Below are 18476 nucleotides of genomic sequence, written 5' to 3' on the forward strand. Positions count from 1 at the left end.
CCCAAACCCTTCCCACTGCCCAAACCCTTCCCACTGCCCAAACCCTTCCCACAGCTGACCCAAACCCTTCCCACTGCCCAAACCCTTCCCACAGCCCAAACCCTTCCCACAGCTGACCCAAACCCTTCCCAGCAGCCCCAAATTTTACTTCACTTCTGTGCATTTCTCACAGCTCATCCCTCTCTTCCCTCTCTCCCGTGGCCGTGCTTTTCCTCCTTTCCCTGGACAGCTCAGCTGCTCTCGTTCTTTGATTCATTCCTTTAGGGTTAGATGTCTTTTTCTCAGCAATTCCTCCTGTAAACTGGAATCACATGTCCCACAAATGATCCTGTCTCTAATTAGGAGATCTTTCATGTCTCCAACATACATGTGCAYGCCAGAATTTTCCGCTGCAAGCATCTCTCCTCTGCTCTGCTCCTTACTTTTGGGCTTTAGAGAAAAGTATCCCTCTGCTACCTCTTGTACATTTTCCTCAAATATTTTCCCCATCTGTTTCARGGTTTGTGTATTCATTCCTGGCAACTTTATTTCACTCTTTCATTTAGTTGGTGAAAATGTTAAGGAAGCTGCGCCTTCAACCTTGTCATTTTTATGCCCTTTGGTACAGACACAGCTCTTCCTCTGAAACCTTGGGCTGGCAGTTCTGCACTCTCAGGGTCTGGTTCCTKGCAGAGGGTTACTCTGCCCATTTCTGGGTGCCATTAATCAGATTTTTTTTCTCTCTGTGGGTCTCTCAGCCTGCCTGATGCTAGCCATGTTTCCATGCACACCATGCTAGGTAAATAACATRAGGGCTCCATATTTTTGCAGCGAGATTAATATTCAGAGAGCTTCAGTATTCAGAGAGCTTTTACTGCCTGTAATATGTGGATAACTCAGTTGGGTACAACAAGAGTAAAACATCCTGTGTTTCAAACCATGCTCCTCTTTCTCAGTTCCAGTTGTGTTGCCACAGCCACTGTGACAGGAGGTTTTTATCACAGACATCTYCAAATCTCCTGGAGTATTCTCCCCCACTCCACTCTGGCTTAATTAGTAAATTTTTCTTAGACTTCTAACAGCCATATTTAGGGTGACTGCAACATTCTCTAATGGCAAATTTCCTAAGGAGTCCCAACTGCAGACAAATATTCCTGCTTGAAAAATTCTGGAGGCAGTTTGAGCCTACCAAATCCCCCGGCAGAGTCATTTCTCTGTCCTGCAGCACAGCTTTTTGACTCAGCAGCAGACACAGTTAATTCACACCTCTGAGAGCCTCTGCCTCCACGAGCTGAAGGGAAATCACGTTTTAATCACGCACAAAAGCTCTGATGAACAGACAGAGGCCCCCAGGAGCAGAGCACGCCGTGTCCCTGCTGCTGCTGGCAGAGGGTGTCAGGATTTCACTCATTTTTTGGGGTCCCCAAATGTTTCAGTTGACTGTTGATGCCACCAATCCACCACCCAACCCCACTCACATCCAGGAGGACAAAGTGCTGGGCTCCAATCTGCTGCTGCCCCTCCTGAAAGCCCCAATGAGAGGAAATTTGAAAAGCTGAGCTCTAARATTTGGGATCGGTGCAGGCCTTGCTTTTCCCAAATGCGATTTTAAGGCTCCATTTAATTGTTGCTAAAAATAAGGTAATAGAAGGGTTCCGGCCTTGCACCATAATGAAGTGCAGGCTCAATTGTTTGAAGAAGGAAAATTGCGTTGATGAGACTGGATCAAAGACAAACAAAAAAATCAGTTATTTCCTCTKGAGGGTAAAAAATTTGGGAGGCTCACGCTTTTTCAAGCGGCCCTTACTGTGGTTTTGAGGAAAAAAGACCTTGTAGTCAGATTTGATTTATTAACAAAACAACAAAACAAAAAAAAAAAAAAAAAAAAAAAAAAAAAAAAGGAGAAGTGGGCACATGAAAAACCCAGTGTCAGAAAAGACTCAAAGAAAACCAAATGCAGCAGTTCCTGTTACAAAGTGGAACACGAGCCCGAGCTTGCTTTGTTTCAGAAAGAAAGGCAAGGGAATGGCATCTGCAACATCCCCAGGCAGGGAACCTCCACTCAGCTGCACAGGCACCTCCAGCTGCAATTCCTGCCAACMCACACACTTGTCAGGACTTTGGGATGCCAACCATTTCATGGCACAATCCACACAGCGAGGGTTTTTTATCCAAAGCAAGTTGTGTCAGTCCCAGTGCCTGTTCCAGAGTGAATGGCACATTGACATTATTTATTCTTTCATGCCTTTTTTTAAATGACCACTTATTGTAGCCAGTTTACTAAATCTGAATTTTGTGAACACACTACTCGCTATTTCCTTGCCCAATAATACTGAAATTATAAAAAAAAAGGGGGCAGAGAGGCCAGGTAATTGCTTGAAGCCCAGTTGTACAAAACCAGTTTTACATGTCCTGATTACACCAACCATCCCAGGAGCCTAAACTTGTCTGTTATTTGTGAAGCTCTTCCAAAGGGAGCTGAGGATTGATTAATGGTATTGATTAATCACTCCAGGCTGCTAAACCATATCTAGAAATGGGAGAAAGATCCCATTTTTGGGATTTTTTTGCATTACCCTACTATCAGCAGTATTTGTAGCAGACCTGCATGAACCTATGGATTTAGGGCAGCCTGTGACAAGCAGTTCCACATTTACACTGGAAACATGTCCTTAAAACTTACTTTTTTCAACAACAGTCTGCACTCTGGAGTTTTCACCTAGCGGATGCAGCTCCCTCCCATCAAAAAAAAAAAAAATTAAAAAAAACCTTTAACAAAATGTAAGAATCATATCCTGAGTATCACATGCCTAGATTTGATCAAAGAATACCAGATATACCTGCAAAAAGGCTCCACTGTCTTCCTTTAACATTCCACCTCATCCCATTTTCCACCCATCTCAAGGATTGCTACAATCCCCTGACAGACACACGGGGCTGGAAGTGCCTGAAATCTCTGGAAATGTGACCCCAGAACTGTGGGGCTTTGCTCAGCATCTGAACCAGGTTTCTTTAAAAACCAATGTCCCTCCTCTTGGGCCACCTGAAAACAGAGTGACAGGAAAATGGGAAATGCCTTCCCACTGCCAAAGGGCAGGGTTGGATGGGATATTGTGAAGAAATTTCATCACCTACAGAGAAATGATGCTCCTGGGTGCTTCAAATACAGGAAAATCAGCTTATTTGATATCTACCTATCTTACATTTTGTTTTAGCTGGATATGGAGCTTCCAGGGACAAGAATTCACATATGCTAATTGTTGTTTATATAAAAATTTGGTTTAACTGATTGCTAATATAAGCAAGTTATTGGAAGTAGCAAAACAATATTATGCTAGACTAATAATATAATAGACTAATACTATTATATTAGACTACAAAAGTACTTGGTATTAGTAATGTAACTTGTTCAGTAATTAAAAAAAATTAAGACATTTAAGAAAAATAAAGAACATGACTTACACCAAAATCATCAAGAAAGATCATGAGTTGCCCAAAATACTCTTAAATTAACATTACATGCTGTTCTACCTTTCTCCTGGTTACCCAGAAAGTTTAAGCGTCCTCTTATGCTATTTCTTATGAGATCTTTTTGTTCCTTAAAACCTTAAAATAAAATTCCTTTTTTTCCCCTGATGTTTGATGGAGTTTTTTCTCACAGGACCTCCTGCACAGGGATCCTGTACAGAGACAAAGAACCACATTCTGATAAAATGTGCTCAGCTAAAGCTGTCGGTGCTTTTTAAAACCCATCAGAAGCTGCACTGAATTCCAAGGAACACACACTCATCTCRTGATCATTTTTCAGCTGGAGACTGAATCAGCCAGCTGAGTGCACAAATGAAGATTTCCTTTAGAGAAGGAAAAGGTTTTAGCTAAAGCACAAAGTTCTCAGAATTTAGGAAATGCCAAAGGCGAGGCTGCCCTCTGCTCAGCAAAAGTGAACAGAAAGTCTGAATAATGGACTCAGCACTGAAAACTCACCCCAAATATTTTAAGTTTGGCAGTTTTCTAACAGTGACAGTGAGATGCAACCAGGTTCTCCCACAATTAACTCCCCTGATTTCACTACTCTCATTTTAGTTGCAGAAAGTCAACACCTTTACAATTATCTAAGTTAAGTATTAATCCTTATCTTACATTCTGTATTTTTACCCCAGCATCTTCCTTCTACGGGACAAAAAAAAGAAAAAAAGAAAAAAAAAAGGGTTATCAGTCATTTCCTGTGGGCTGGAAAGAAATCCATCTTGAAAGGCTCACAAGAGCAATTTAATATTGGAGCAACTGCACTGTCCATTCTGTGTTTTCATTGCTCACCAGCTGAGTGAGATTCACTTGTGTACAAAGGCATCTGCTTTTCACAGGTGGGCCTGAAAGGCCCAAATTATTCCATTTCTTGTGCAATTAAAAAGAAAACTGCAGCTGAGGGGAAAACCAAAAATCCTAAACCTCTTTCTTCACCTGAACACGTTCATATTAACTTTCATGCAATTTAACAAATGTTAAATTTGAGGTCAGCCCTCCCCTCAGCTCAGCCCTCCCCACACACTGATGACATTCTGACCACAAATTTATTTTAATTAACTATTTGTGACAGTAYCATTGGGCATTACCTGATTTTATTGTTAACTGTGTTTCTTTCTCAAAAAATGAACTTCAGCCTGCAGAGACTTCAACCTTAACAAGATTTCATGCATTAGAGTTCTTGGAATAGGTGACTTCTTAAAAATACATGAGGATCAAGTTTTAGAAGATTTTAATTTAGTTTTTGATCTTGCAATTTATTCTGAAGTCAAGTCCTAAAGAGATACATGAATTACCATGTCAGAGGTAGCAGTAATAACTCACTGTTTTCTTAACAAGAACAACCACTCCTTAACCACACTGGTATTTTTTCTTTCTCTGCATTTTTAAAAAGAAGATTCTTATGATGAGCTCTTTATGTTTTAAATTCAGTGTCAAATATATGGACATACAAATCTCAGTTTTTTAACAGCACTAATTAAAGACAAAAACCAAGACAAAAATCACCAAACTGGTAGCATTTCTTCAACAGAAGTCATCCCTCTACAAAGTCCTCAAAACTCCTGACCCCCAGGTGCCTTTCCAGCCATACACAGCCCCAAATTGGTGTCCCCAAATGGTGCAGAGATAAATGAGCTTCACAGCCAAGAAACACAAGGTTTGGACTGAGCTGTGACAGGAATCAAACCATGGATTCTGAGCGCCCTCAGAGAAACTGTGYTGTGGAAACTTTCACCCACCAGTGACCCCCCAGACTGACATTTCAGCTCATCTCAACTGCTCAGAGCTGGCACAAAATATCTCCAACCCTGGAGTCAAAAGGTCTGTCACACACAGGGCTGTGTGCTCAGACAAACCCAAACTTCACAGATTTACACACGTGTGTGCACGGACACACAGCTTCCCATGCAAAACCAAATCAAATCAGCCCGTGCCAGGATTCCTTGATGTAATCCACACTTGGGCCACCACGCAGCTCCAGATCAGCACGATGGATTCCTCAGCCAAATGGCCATTTCCAGTGGCCATTTCCAGAAATAGGACTGATGTCATGGTTACACAAATCTCTGCCTGTGTTCATTGGTACCTCTGCTGTTCTGAGGRGCACAAACTTGTGTCCAGCCATCAYTCTCACCCACAGCATTTGGAGTGATGGCAGAGAGAGAAAACAGGCRTGCTTTGCCTTTATTGCAGAGGCACAGACCATGGGAGGATGGGGGATAATAAGATAACCATATTTTATTCAATAAATAAATAAACAAATGAATCTGCACGYTGTTGGTTCCCCCACACTTATTACTGGCTGCTATGCATTCCACCACAAATATTCTCTTTGATGCTTGCAAGAAAGATGAGYTACAAAGGCTGCAAGAATGCTTATGCCCATTACTGTCTTAATTATAAACTTGTCTGACTACAAACAAATGAAAAATAATTGTTTGTAGRCCCTGGCCAAACTCTTAAGGCTACGAAATGAGCATTCCATTATTGTCATTTGTCACGAGCAGTGTTTYATACTGCCCTGAATGTGAACACCTGCAACATTAACAACTGTGCCCAACGTGCATTTAAAAACAAGGTTCCTGTTTTAGTCACACATATAAAACAAGCAATTTCTTTATATATACATAAACACATTTATAKATATTTAATTCGGGTAGTAAACTCGGGCTAATTGTTCTTTCTGCTTTGATTATTTAARCAAATATTGCATTGAAATTTTCTCACAATGCCATTGCTCCTACAGACAGGTCAATGCACCATCAGGATCCTCTCTGCCCTAGATTTATACCTTCAAGCTTTACATCAGCTTCTACTTTGCAACTACTTAGTTTGTTCTTTTTATTTATCTTACCTTAAATCTCAGAAGTCCTGCACACAGTGGGATGGAAAACTTCTGCTTGGTGACTTCCATCGTGCATTTTGAATGATGCTTCAGATGAGCAAGAACTTTTCCAGGGTTAATACAATTTCTGCTGTACATTTCAAACTCCTCACAGGGTGACTACATCCAGGCTGATACCCTGCAAAGTAATAAAAAGAACAACTTTCACCACACAGAAATAGGAAAATATGTATCAACTGAAGCAGTGAATGTCTGTAAGGGGATTTTTTTTTTTGTATCTGGGGCAGGATATCAATATTAGCTGTAAGAGAAAGGCTGCCTGCACACTGCATTCACATCTCAAATACACAGAGAGGTAACTTTTAATAAAATCAAATATATCTTTGTATTTCAATTAYATTTAACAGAACATATGAAATACTAAATGTAACTGTCCCCACGTACCAAACACAAATTCACAACAGCAGCACACATGCTGCTTAATATTAAAATCAAATCACAATTTCATGATACTCAGTATTGTTCTTGAAGCCTTGGGTTCTGCAGTTATGCAATTACAAGACAYTTAACAATTTTTAAGACTAAGTATATCCCTAACTCTCATGTTTTATGCTTAAAACCTCAGCAGCTCAAAAACCACYCAGCAAAGAAACTCCACAGTGCTTTAACATTTTCCAGCATTTAAACTATGCCATGATTTCCCAATTCAAGACAATATTTTTCTGAATTAATACCTGAAATTAGTAATGCCACACCATTAACCCAGGAATCCACAGCTCCTGGCACTGCTTCCAGCTGATGGTCAGCTTCAGACAACAGAACCCCAAAGTATTTTAGCAAATACTCTACAGGTTGGTTTTGGACTGTAATTGTTCCTATCCCATGAGTAACCCCTGCCCCCAGCATTTAAAATGCACAACAGAGGAGGGAAATACCTGTAGAAAAAGTTTTCCTCATTGGGAGTAAAATCCAATTTAGATGATTGATTTTCCCCTTATCTTTTAAATCCTATAGCCCCATACTTGACCTTGACATATCCTTTCTCACTGGGGTCAAATCAGCTGCTGAAACTGTTTGTATAAATATATTTCCATCACTTTCCTCCCATTTTCAGGTCCCAAAGCACAATGCAGGGATCAGGAACAGCCCTGTGGCAGCTTCCAGGCAGAACAGAAACCCAGAGCCCATGAGCAGCCTGGCCATGGAGCAGATCTCCACTCACAGAGCTGTTTTTATGGAAAGCTGAGCACCACAACAACACAACCACACACGAGGGAACCAGGCTGCAGCAGTGTTGAGCCACCTAGAACCCGAACCATCTGACATTTCAAAATGTTCCTTGGGCCCTAGGGGCATTTTAGAATGCAGACTGTACTGCTCAAGTCTAAAAACAGCACAGAGGGAACTCAGTGAACAAAAACCTCACGTGTAATGGCAAATACACAGCCATAGCAGGTGACCCCAAAATTACACACAGTTAGCACAAAACTACCATATTCATTTTATCCTCATAGTCCTTTAGTTCCTGGAATACTTTTGCTTAATTTCTTTGTCTTGTTCAGCTGGGCCCTAACTCCATTTTGCCAATGTGTATAATTTCCCCTAATATCAAATGGATAAATCAGGTTGCAGCCTCTGGAACCAAGATATTCCCGAGCTCCATAAGCTATTGAGGGGTTCCAAACGACGGCAAACAAATCCCTCAAGGCTCACTTAGAAAAAAAAAATATAAAAACACAGGTCTAAGCTTGCCAGACTGTCTGCCTCTCACATTCACAGAAACCCGCCTGAGAAGGGAAAAAAAAATAAATCTTTATTATGTATGAGGTACAGACCATCTGCGATGGGCTCTGAGAGCCAACTGAAAAGCAGGGGGAGGAGAAAGCTCCCAACTGCACTCACAGTGAGTGAGGAGACTCAGCAGATGTGTGTGAGCAGGGACAGGGGCTGGTTTGGGGTGAATGGGGTGCACAGRACCTGCCAGGGCCAGGGGGAATGGCACAATGTCACCACACTGTGCACGGGGTGTAGAAAAGCAGCAAGAACCAAGAGAACCTGGTGGAGACAGCAAGATCATCCCATGAAAAAGGTGCTCTAGGAGTGCTGTTTCCCTGTCACAATGGGAAAGTAAGGCAGGATAATATGATTATTGTGGCTGTAATTCTGACCACTGAGCTTTTTGTGGCGTGGGAAGGAAGAGTGGCAGCAGCAGAAAACTGGCAGCAGCAAAGAACACAGGAAGGCTTTCTTCTTTACCCTTCCTTTTAGAGAATTATACACATCTTTCTATATTAGTCTTCAAAATTTTTGTAATTCTTTTGACCCCTCTTTTCACTGCTCACTACACATATCTGTACTAGCCATTTACTGTTATGCATACCATACAGCTCAATAACGTTTCATCTCTGAAAAGCAAAAAAAGTACTTTGTTTTCTAATTGTAACCACTGAAACTAGAGTTACATTTAACCCTCCCCACCAAAAAACGCCCAAATCCCACGAGAACTTTTTCTAATGAAACCCATGAGAACATCTGCTAATATCTAGTAGCTCGCTGTGCCTTTGTGTGTTTGCAGCTCAGCAAACAGGAGATAGTTCCTTTGGCTGTAAATGAACTGTGGCCAGGTAAATATGAACAAACCCGTCCGAGTGACTGTTGCTGATTCTGTCAGGAAGCAAATCTATTTACATTTCTACTCAAGCCAAAATCATCACAAGGATTTGCCCCGTTACATAAAATTCTGCTGGCTTTTTAAACACCGTAAATCCAACCCTGCTTTTGCTCATATCCCTGCCGAGGGGGTGTCCCCTGGAATGTGAATGTGTGGATGGGCTGATCCCATAAATACTCACCCCTGGTGGAAGGGATGCTGTGGATCCCACTGGCACACAACACAGCTCCTTTTTCCCAGTCCCTTTTCTCCACCTGGCTGCTGCAGATGAGCGCTCTCCACGCTGAATCCACGGGCTCAGACCTTGGGCAGGCTCTGGAGGGAGACAGGAGATTCCAGACCTGTGGGATTGCAAGGAGGCAACTCAGGGGTGGGTTTTGTTGAGGAAGCACTGATCCCCAGGGAAAGGGTGGCTTGGGTAGTTTGGGGCAGCAGCAGCTCGGAGCAGCTGCCAGAAGCATTGCCAGAGATTCTCTGCCCTGCTCAGGGGCAGAGGCCTGGTGACAACTGGCACCTTCCAAACAAGCACGGGGACATCGATTCCACTTGGCTCGAGCACCACAAAGAAACCATGCAGGAGAGCTGTGCTTGAATTTTAAAGTGAAGCCAATTCTGCACACATGCACAGATAGCTGTAGAACATTTAGAGACTCTGCCCCTGCAGCTCCGTGCTGTTCTGCACACATCACAGCATCAATTCGGATGAACCCTCACTCCGAGAACGCCTTTTCACCCACCTACCCTGGAACACGGTTATTCCTAAGCAGGGAATTCCAAGTTSCTTCCCAGACTGTTCCCGAATCCAACTGCAACCTGTTTATTTTGACCTCAGTTCCTAGAAAACTGTTGGTGCCACGGTAGAAATATGCTGTGTGTTCCAACAGGCAACAAACAGTCCTAATGAGAGCACACTCCATCTGTGCTGCCAGCGCACACAGCCTCAGCCTATAGCTGGGACACGAGCGCAGCCTGGGGCTGCAAAGGATGCCCTGGAATGGTTCAGCTCCCCAAAATTCTGCCAGGGAGGGCACTGGCAGTTCTCCCCTCCCCGCTCTGAGCTTATAGAGCAGGAGCTTTAAGTTTTTTGAATGTTCTGAGTGAAAAAAGCTGAGTTGGGAGCTGCCCAGCGCTCTCCAAAGGTAGGAGTTGGAGCGTGCAGAACATGTGGCTCTGTTTATTCCAGGGGAATTTTCCATCGACCTCGCGCTCTGTAAAAGGTACATGGCACAAAAATGCACGTGGGGATGCTTTCATTTCTCTCCCATCTTCTCTTATGAGATGCAGCTGGGGAGCAACACCCACTGGTATTGGTAGCATGAAGCAGTGATCCTTTCCTTTGCCGAGGTCTGGTACCAATTACCGTGGATTTAGAGGCACTATATAAAAGACAGCGCTGATTTGTTTCTAAATTTGTATCTTGATTAAACTGTCAGGCTAGAGCAGAAACGCAGAGCTTACCTGACTTTAAAATACTGCAACAATAAATTACCCAAGAAGTGCGGTACGATTTGAACATGCTCATAAATGGACCAGTGCTACGCTTCGTGTTTAGATTTTACATCTTGGTCATGCCAAATCAAATAGAATAGAAGCAGCATTTTGTATTCAAACTGTAAACTCYGTGTGTTCCAAATAAAACTGCATGTGAGGAGAGACTCTGAAGCAGGATTTTTAAATACCATCGATCTGGCCAACAGAATAACAACTGCATTATTATTTACAGAATTATTTTTAACTGTGTTGTGGTACACAAAAAAAAAGCAAATATAAAGGGTCAAAACTSCTCAGGAACACACATGCAAACTTTCACTGGTCAGATCAGTGCTTTTCAGCATTTYCCCCTGTAAATAGAGCAGAATTTGGTCTCGCCCCCTTTAAAGGGAAGTAATTTGCCCTGGAATAACTTCAGTGATATTGAATATATTTGAACTGTCCAGATTTTCAGCATCTAAGATTAGTGCTGTRAACACACATAAGGCATTGCAGCCCAATGAAAGAAAAAGTCAACATATCTATGGGGCAGCAAAAGTGAGATCAGCCATGCAGAACTTGCAGAAAGTATCTCTGGAATTAAACTGCTATTATTACAGCTACTGTTATTGAACTAGGGCTGTTAAAACTTCCACAGTGTATTGAACCATTCCACATAAAGCAAATATCATAAAACAGAATAGATCAGTTTTCCATCACCATTACGAGCCATTGCTGCTCCTAAAGCTTCTACTTTTTTAACCAATGTTCTTGTGTGTTCAAACACGATTTTTCTGCTTGTTTTTACATGGTATCCATGTAAGGAAAGAGCTATTCTAAATTAATTAGTCAACACACACCCTTCCAGAGAGGGAATGTTTGATAAAAGCATTACAAAGTGAAGTTCAGGCTTATTTTTATACCCTCAAAAGAGGGTAATTGATCCTCCCCTCTCCCCAGTTACAAATGTGGAACTTGGCTGCTATGGGTTCTTTCCCACACAAATCAAGCCCCAGCTCTTTTGAATTGAAACAATATGGGATGATTATTGTGGGAAATTTTTTACTGTTACTGTAATTTAAAACTTTCTGTACCCAATTTTGCATTTTCTATAAATCAAAAMCCCATTTCACTCAGGGCTACAATTAAACAGAGGAAATCAAAGACTAACTTCTAAGCAAGTCTTGCTATTAATCATAGGATGAACTCGTAGTACAACTACTTTTACTGCAGTTCCCTTCTGCCTGAGAACTACATTTTCATCTGCAGCTCGAGCTCTGTAGAGGAGACTGTGCCACAGATGAGACAAATCAGAGGGAGAGTGAGCAGGAGGGCACCGTCTGCTGATGAAAATGAGCTTGCCCTCGCCAGGAGCAGCCACAGAGCCACGGCTGTTGCTTTTTTATCCTTCTAAAATTCACAAAAGCAGCAGATTTCAACACCAAAGTTCATGTTAAAAGCAGGACAGGCAAGCGCAAAATTAAAATCGGAGGGCAAAACGAAACCCCGTGGAATGTGGAAACACAGGGCTTCTGTTTTTTTTCAAACTGGAAATCAAATGATGTATTTTTATTTTCTAAAAAGAAAAAAAAAATGCATCTTGATTGCTAGACAAAATAAAATATGAATTCTCGTATCAACAGAAACATGTTTCACCCAGCTGTCTCTATTTTTTTCTCTGTCTGTGGYTCTCAAAGAAAAATTTTGATGTAATTTCTTTTTTTTTCATATATTTTAGAGAGAGGTTTAATGCTTTGTGGTGTTAGTATTGCAAAACTCCTASAGAGGTACAAGTCATCACATTATTTGCAACAGTACATATAAAATAAGTGATAATAGTAACTTACTCATAAAATATATGCTCAAACCAAAATTTAGCTTCCAGTTAAATAGTCTGCAGTGTGTATATTCCAYGCTAAAGAGGAGCCTCTTCCCAATGGTAAAATTCAAATATACCTCRTAAAAAATTCCATTTTTTAAAATCAGACTCGAAGAACACAGCTGTGAGGAGTTTGAGTAGTTATTAGAAGAGTTCCTTACACAAACAAAACAAAACCTTCCCAACGCTGGCTTACTACTCCAATAATGTGATTCAATAAAACGTGAATGGAAAAGGTTTCACCTCTGAGCAGAACCGGGATTTCAAAMGTAAATTGTAAAAGTGACTTGCTGAGGCTACAGATTGAAACATTGTTTTACCATTGATTTTCTTCCGAAGGAAGATCTGTCATACTCACAACTTTTATTATCTCTGAGAGTGAACTCTTGGAGCAATCCACAGGTCTGTCTCTCAAAAAGTGCACTGAAACTACACCAGTCTGGCTGTGGCACCAGGAGCTCCCAGGGTGTATTCCAACAGAATAACAACTGCATTATTATTYACAGAATTATTTTTAACTGTTTTGTTGTGGTACACAGAAAAAAACAATTTTTTTCTGCTCATCCCTCTGAGCACACCTTTCACTGAGGGGAAGGGGAGTTTTTCTTGCCTTCCTCCCACCTGCCCATTGCTCAGAGGCTGCACGGGCACAGCAATGCCTGCAAACACAGCTTTGCCAACCTGCAATGCTGGAAAGACTGGATGCAAATCGAGCTGAAGAGTAAAGAAAAGAACGAGTGGGGAAAACMCAGAAAATCAAACACAGAACTCTGGAAGTTTCATGCAAAGAGCGTGGAAAAAAAAATCCTGGAGCATCCACTTCAGGTGGATGGCTACAAACTGCCCAACTCCACATTCCAGGCTGGAACATCTGCACCTTCTCTTTCTCTGTTTGTCACATGAATTTGTCCCAGTTGAGCTCACTGACACCACTGCCTGTCCCTGCCAGGGCCTGGAAAAGGGAATGAGAGCTCAGGAGCCTCAGGTCCCAAAAACACCCCCGAGCCAGTTGGACACACCAACCAACCACCAGCACCACAACACAGGGGCCCAACAGCACTCATCCCAAGATTTTCACAGCCATTAATGTGATGATTTGTAAGTTTTAGTTTTCATGGTCATTGTTTAATATTCTGTAAAGATTCGGGGGGGGGGGGGGGGGGTATTTTTTTGTTGTTGTTTTTTTGAGTTTTTTAGGCAACGATCTAACTAACTTGCCCATACAGTCTTAAGATGCTATCAACATACTGGATTTTGATTACTCACACAGCAGAATCCTGAACTGGAAGGACAAGAGACCAGGTAATTCACAGCATCTTTCTCTCAATCTGTTCTGATCACACTTGGGCTTTGACTTTGGCTATATGGATGCAGGTRCTGAGTGGGTTGGTCTCTCCTATTATTTATCCAGGCATGAAACAGTGATTAATTTACAAAACGGTGGTGATAAAAGAAAACTTACGGCAAACAATCCATAACCTTTCTGCTTTGGTAAGGAACATGACCAAATTCTGGTGCTCAGTGCTCTGTGCTGGGTGTGGTTTATTCACACATTTTTCTGATCACAGCAGAAACCTYGTGGGCAAAACCAGAGTTATCTCCAAATCACACAGGAGGTGCTGAGGCATGGGAGGAGGAGGAAACTTGAAGAGGCTCTTACTCTTACACGCAGGGCTGAGTGAAAAAGAATATCCCAGCTTCTCACTCACTCTTCCAGAMAAGGGCAGCACAACTCCCACATCCCAATACCCCACCAAGGCCCCATTTCTGGACAATAGCACGCCTGGATACATATTTTACAAATTTAAGGATAAGAAAAGATAGAAAAATTACTAAATAAATTCTGGGATCAAAATAATGTGCAATCCCAGAAGAGCTAACTGTGATGGCACAATACAAATTATTCTCTACCAATTATTTCTACAGTAGCAGCTCATGGTACGTGACAGACAGAAAAAAAACCCGGGGGCTGTCTGAAGTGGTTTGAGTGGGACTTAARCTCTGTGTAGGCCTTGAACCAGCCATCAGCAAAAAGGTGAAATCCACTCTGTGAAGAATGGCTTTCCTTTTTTTAATTGCCATTAGAAGCAACACCCACCTGACAGCCACCAGAGAAACCTTTGTGTCCTGAGAGCTCTACAGAAACGCTCATACAGAGCTGGAACAGAGGCTGCAAATGCACCGGCAAAGTGATTTTTCAGCTTGATCTCTTGATGTTAATTGAATTGTGAGACTTTTCTATTTGTTCTTCCACTWCTTGCAACCTTAAAACTAATACAGACGGTCAAGGCGTCGGCCTGGTTTTTCACAGATTAACGTTCTGGAGAGCTTGTTAGCACTTCCTGCCGAACCTGCAATTGCTCTCCAATTCAATGTTTTAGGTTAGATTGTATCTCAGGAGGAACTTAGGATGACAGGAAAAGTTACAAAGTTCAGGGACTGGATACAGGCGCACTCTCCCCTTTTTCCAGCTGAAATCTGTGCAAACCCTTTGGCGTGCATAGCCCAGCAGGCACCAAAAGCTAAAAGCAATTATTTCAACAATAAYATAATTCTAGTGCTTCTGTATCCAGCCCAGAACCTTGTATGGGTGCAAACCAACTGACAGTGTAAAGAATCTATTTTGGGCAGAGAATTATRCTTGTACTTCAAGTTCCTCCCACCTTGATAAAACCAATTGCAGGATAAAAGGGCTCCTCAGAAAATCAGGGTTATTCTGTGCTCARTTCTGGCCAGCTCTGTAAACACCTCCAGCCATTTGCACCCACCTTTCCTGCCCCAGACCATCCCTCTCCTTCTCCAGACCACCTTGTTCCTTGCAGACACATGCTACTCCTTAAAAAATTTCAATTAATTCATTAAATAGAAATCCTTCATCTTCTCTTCAGCTACACTGTTGAGTTTTGATTCCTAAAACCCTTTTCTTGGGGGGGAGAGGGGAAGAAAGTACAAGATAGATACATTTAATTTTCATCCTGTTAAACACCACCCCCAAAAGCATTTTGTGTCACAGAGAAGTAATTACTATTCTAAGGAAAGTGCTCAACAGCATCTTCAGTGTGCACGTGTGAATATTACACATGCAGCTTAACTTTTATTTACACCAAATAGGAGTGCATCCATACAAAAACCACTCAGATCTCATATATGATACATATCTATATCTAATCTATATCTAATCTATATCTATCTATATCTCTAGTAGAGCAGGTTAAACTTTAAACGAAATAATTTTACAGAGACATCCAGAAGGTACCAATAAGACAGTAGAAATAATTGTTTTAGTATAATTTAAAATGTAAATGTCAYGTAATATGTAATTTAAATGTAAATCTGCACCTTAAACCTTCAATCCATCAACGTAAATCTCAATTTAAGAAACAAAATTTCCATGTGATCATGTTAATTCCTCCTTCTGTAATAATTATAGAATGASGAACATATAACCTTCAATTAAAAACTGGTAACTAGCTATCTTCCTAAGAGATCAAGTTGAAAAAACTGTTTTTAGAAAATGGTTACTAATAAAAATAAATTTTAGAATGTTAATTATTTATTCACACAATAACTAAACAATCAAAAAACYCCTATATGTCACACTGCATTAAAACCAGAATTCAGTATTCTTTAAATGCACTTTAAGAGCCATTTGTGCTCAGGCTTCCTKCACCAGGTTTTTAAATTAGTGCTAGCTGGGTTTGAGAATACAATCCAAAACCCTCTGATACCTGTGGGAGACTTTCCACCGACTCAGGACTGGATACACTATTTTGTTTCCTATGGACAAATTAGACAATACATCTCATCTGCCAAAGGTAACAAAAGTATCATGAGAGCTCTCCTTTCCTTAAAACAAAAAAATCTGCCACCAGATAAAAAAAAATATATATATGTATATAAAGAAGAAAATAAAGATTTATCAAAGTGGAAAATCTTTTGAAAAAAATAAAGAAAATATGATCAGTCTAAATAGTGCTGTTTTTTCTAATTTGGCACTCCAAAAATATTTGCGTCTGTAGTTACAAATCCATGTGAACTCTTTTATTATTGCAATTGAAGTTGCCTTCTCCTCTGGAGATTTCTGCTTACACTGACAAAAGAACTTGAGGAGCTGAATGAATGCCACAGCAAACATATCTGGATAAATGGACAAYGTGCTAAGTGCCCCTCAGACTCAAAGTGTGGCAAAATATCAGTCAGCAATTCAACCGCAATCAATCAAGGGCTGTAGAAAATGATGACTTAATTAATATTTGATAAAGGTATATTGGTTATTATAATAATAAATTCRTTTTTCCTCAGCTCCTCTTCCTTCCCCTTTGCAAAACGTTCGATCGGTATGCAAAGCAATTTACTTTTCTATTTGTGCTTTAACAAGTTTGAAAAGAGCAAATCATTTTGAAACTCCACGGAGATTGGGCAGGAGCTAAATGTTTTCCTTGGCAGATAACAGGATACGACGGTTGAGGTTAATTTAAATTTACGTGTGTAAAAATAAATAGGCAGTACGCTGCCATCTCCAATCTACAGACTCCTTCCAAAAAGGCTGCCCTAATTTAAATAAAGAATGCATAAGGTAATGCATCAGCTACATACCAAATATTGACCCAACATTCCCTCTTTTTTATTCACAGAACACTCATTTGGAGCACCAGTGAGATAAAGCTCCTCGGAGCACCTCCCCCCTCCTTTTTTTTTTTTTTTTTAAAGTGAAACAACAAAACATGATTCATGCTCGGATGTGTATTTTGGACCATCGTGCCTAGACAATTTTTATGAGAGTTTTGAAAAGTTTTGTGGAAGACCCTGAAAACCACTGTAGCAGTCAGATCTTTATTTGAAACTATTATGTATATAGTCCTAATCCAAATCCCATTTGAAGTCGGTGCAAAAAGCCCCATCGCCTTCAGAGGCCTTTGGATCAGATCCTTTGTTTCCAGAGGTACAGAACCACAAATTTCAAATGCAAGCAAGAAGGAGGAGTATACAACTACTAAATAAATGGTAACACTGAAATGTGGAGAAAGACAGTTTTTACAAAGGGCAACTCAAAATGATGAGATATTAAATTTGATGATGTATTTTTYTAAGAGACAGGCTGCGAAGGGCCTAGTCCTGGGCATTTTGTTCCTACAAATCCTCTACAAATGAAAGCGTCTTGAACAGAACTGTGTTCTGTTTTGGAGATTGTAAGCCAAATTCAAATGAAATTAAAACTGGGAATTTTGGAACTGGAGATTTAAAATGTCCTCAAAACCAGGAATAYCTGTGAACACACTTCTGCACCATCCCTAAGAGAATCACAAGCTGGTTTGCTTTCTAGCGAGAACTTACAGGCCCTGTTTATTAGCGATGTTACAAAAGTGTTACAAAGGGAATATCTGATGGAAGGGGACTGCTCCAAATCCCACCAAACTCAGCAGAATTCAGAGCAGTGGCTCAGGTTTGGGGTCAGATGGATGAACAAACACAGATCTGCCCAGCCSAGCTCACAAATAAACTCCGGACTGGCGAAAGCACGTGTGCCAACGCCTCCCGTCCATTTTCTATCCGCAGGGATCACTCTGCTGGGCAGTGCTGGCTACAGGGATTCCAACTTTCCATCTCCTGGCTGCAAATTTGAGTCCAGCTAGCTGCACGCACCCTGAATAAATGAACACTTATCTCTGCCACAATCCCAGGAGCTGGGAGAGCACGCATGCGGCCGCGAGGGAACGCTCCACGGCGCGTCTCACTTGAGAAACAAAAGGCACGCAGTCGTATTCCTAAATTATTTCCCCCCCTTCCYGGACAGGTATGGAAGCCATAAATCAGCGTGGCTTTGTTGTGCATCTCAGACCTGCAGGAGCAGCACCACGGCGGGGGGAGGAGGGAGGGAGGGCTGATAATCGGCACCTGCTCGGAGCTGTGAGGGACGCAGTTAGCAGGAAAAACGCTAATTAGAGCACATTATGGAAACTACATTTCCATCTTGCTGGGGAAGGTGCCACCATCACAGGCCTCAGCACCCATGTGCACAGCAGACTGGGAGCCCAGGCCCTGCCGAGGTTTGTGGAACATGTGGCACACGGATGGAGGCCGAGTGCGGCACAGAAGAGCTGAGTGGA

At 41.5% G+C, this 18476-nt stretch overlaps 1 long non-coding RNA gene across 2 annotated transcripts in view; it reads right to left on the bottom strand.

Moving 5' to 3' along the window:
- LOC130577825 (uncharacterized) overlaps positions 1 to 18476 on the bottom strand; it is a 33101-nt gene that overhangs the window by 10967 nt on the left and 3658 nt on the right. Inside the window, exons 2-4 of one of the 2 annotated variants that reach the window (XR_008965811.1) lie at positions 9202 to 9361; positions 6359 to 6527; positions 123 to 301 (exon numbers count right to left, since the gene is read on the bottom strand). This is a non-coding gene — a long non-coding RNA (uncharacterized LOC130577825). Of the gene's footprint in view, positions 1 to 122; positions 302 to 6358; positions 6528 to 9201; positions 9362 to 18476 lie in introns of those variants that run through there. The other variant, XR_008965812.1, reaches the window with a different exon arrangement.

This window comes from Malurus melanocephalus, unplaced genomic scaffold (genome assembly GCF_030028575.1).
Source record: "Malurus melanocephalus ecotype Western Australia unplaced genomic scaffold, MMel_1.1 scaffold_197, whole genome shotgun sequence".
Taxonomy (NCBI): domain Eukaryota; kingdom Metazoa; phylum Chordata; class Aves; order Passeriformes; family Maluridae; genus Malurus; species Malurus melanocephalus.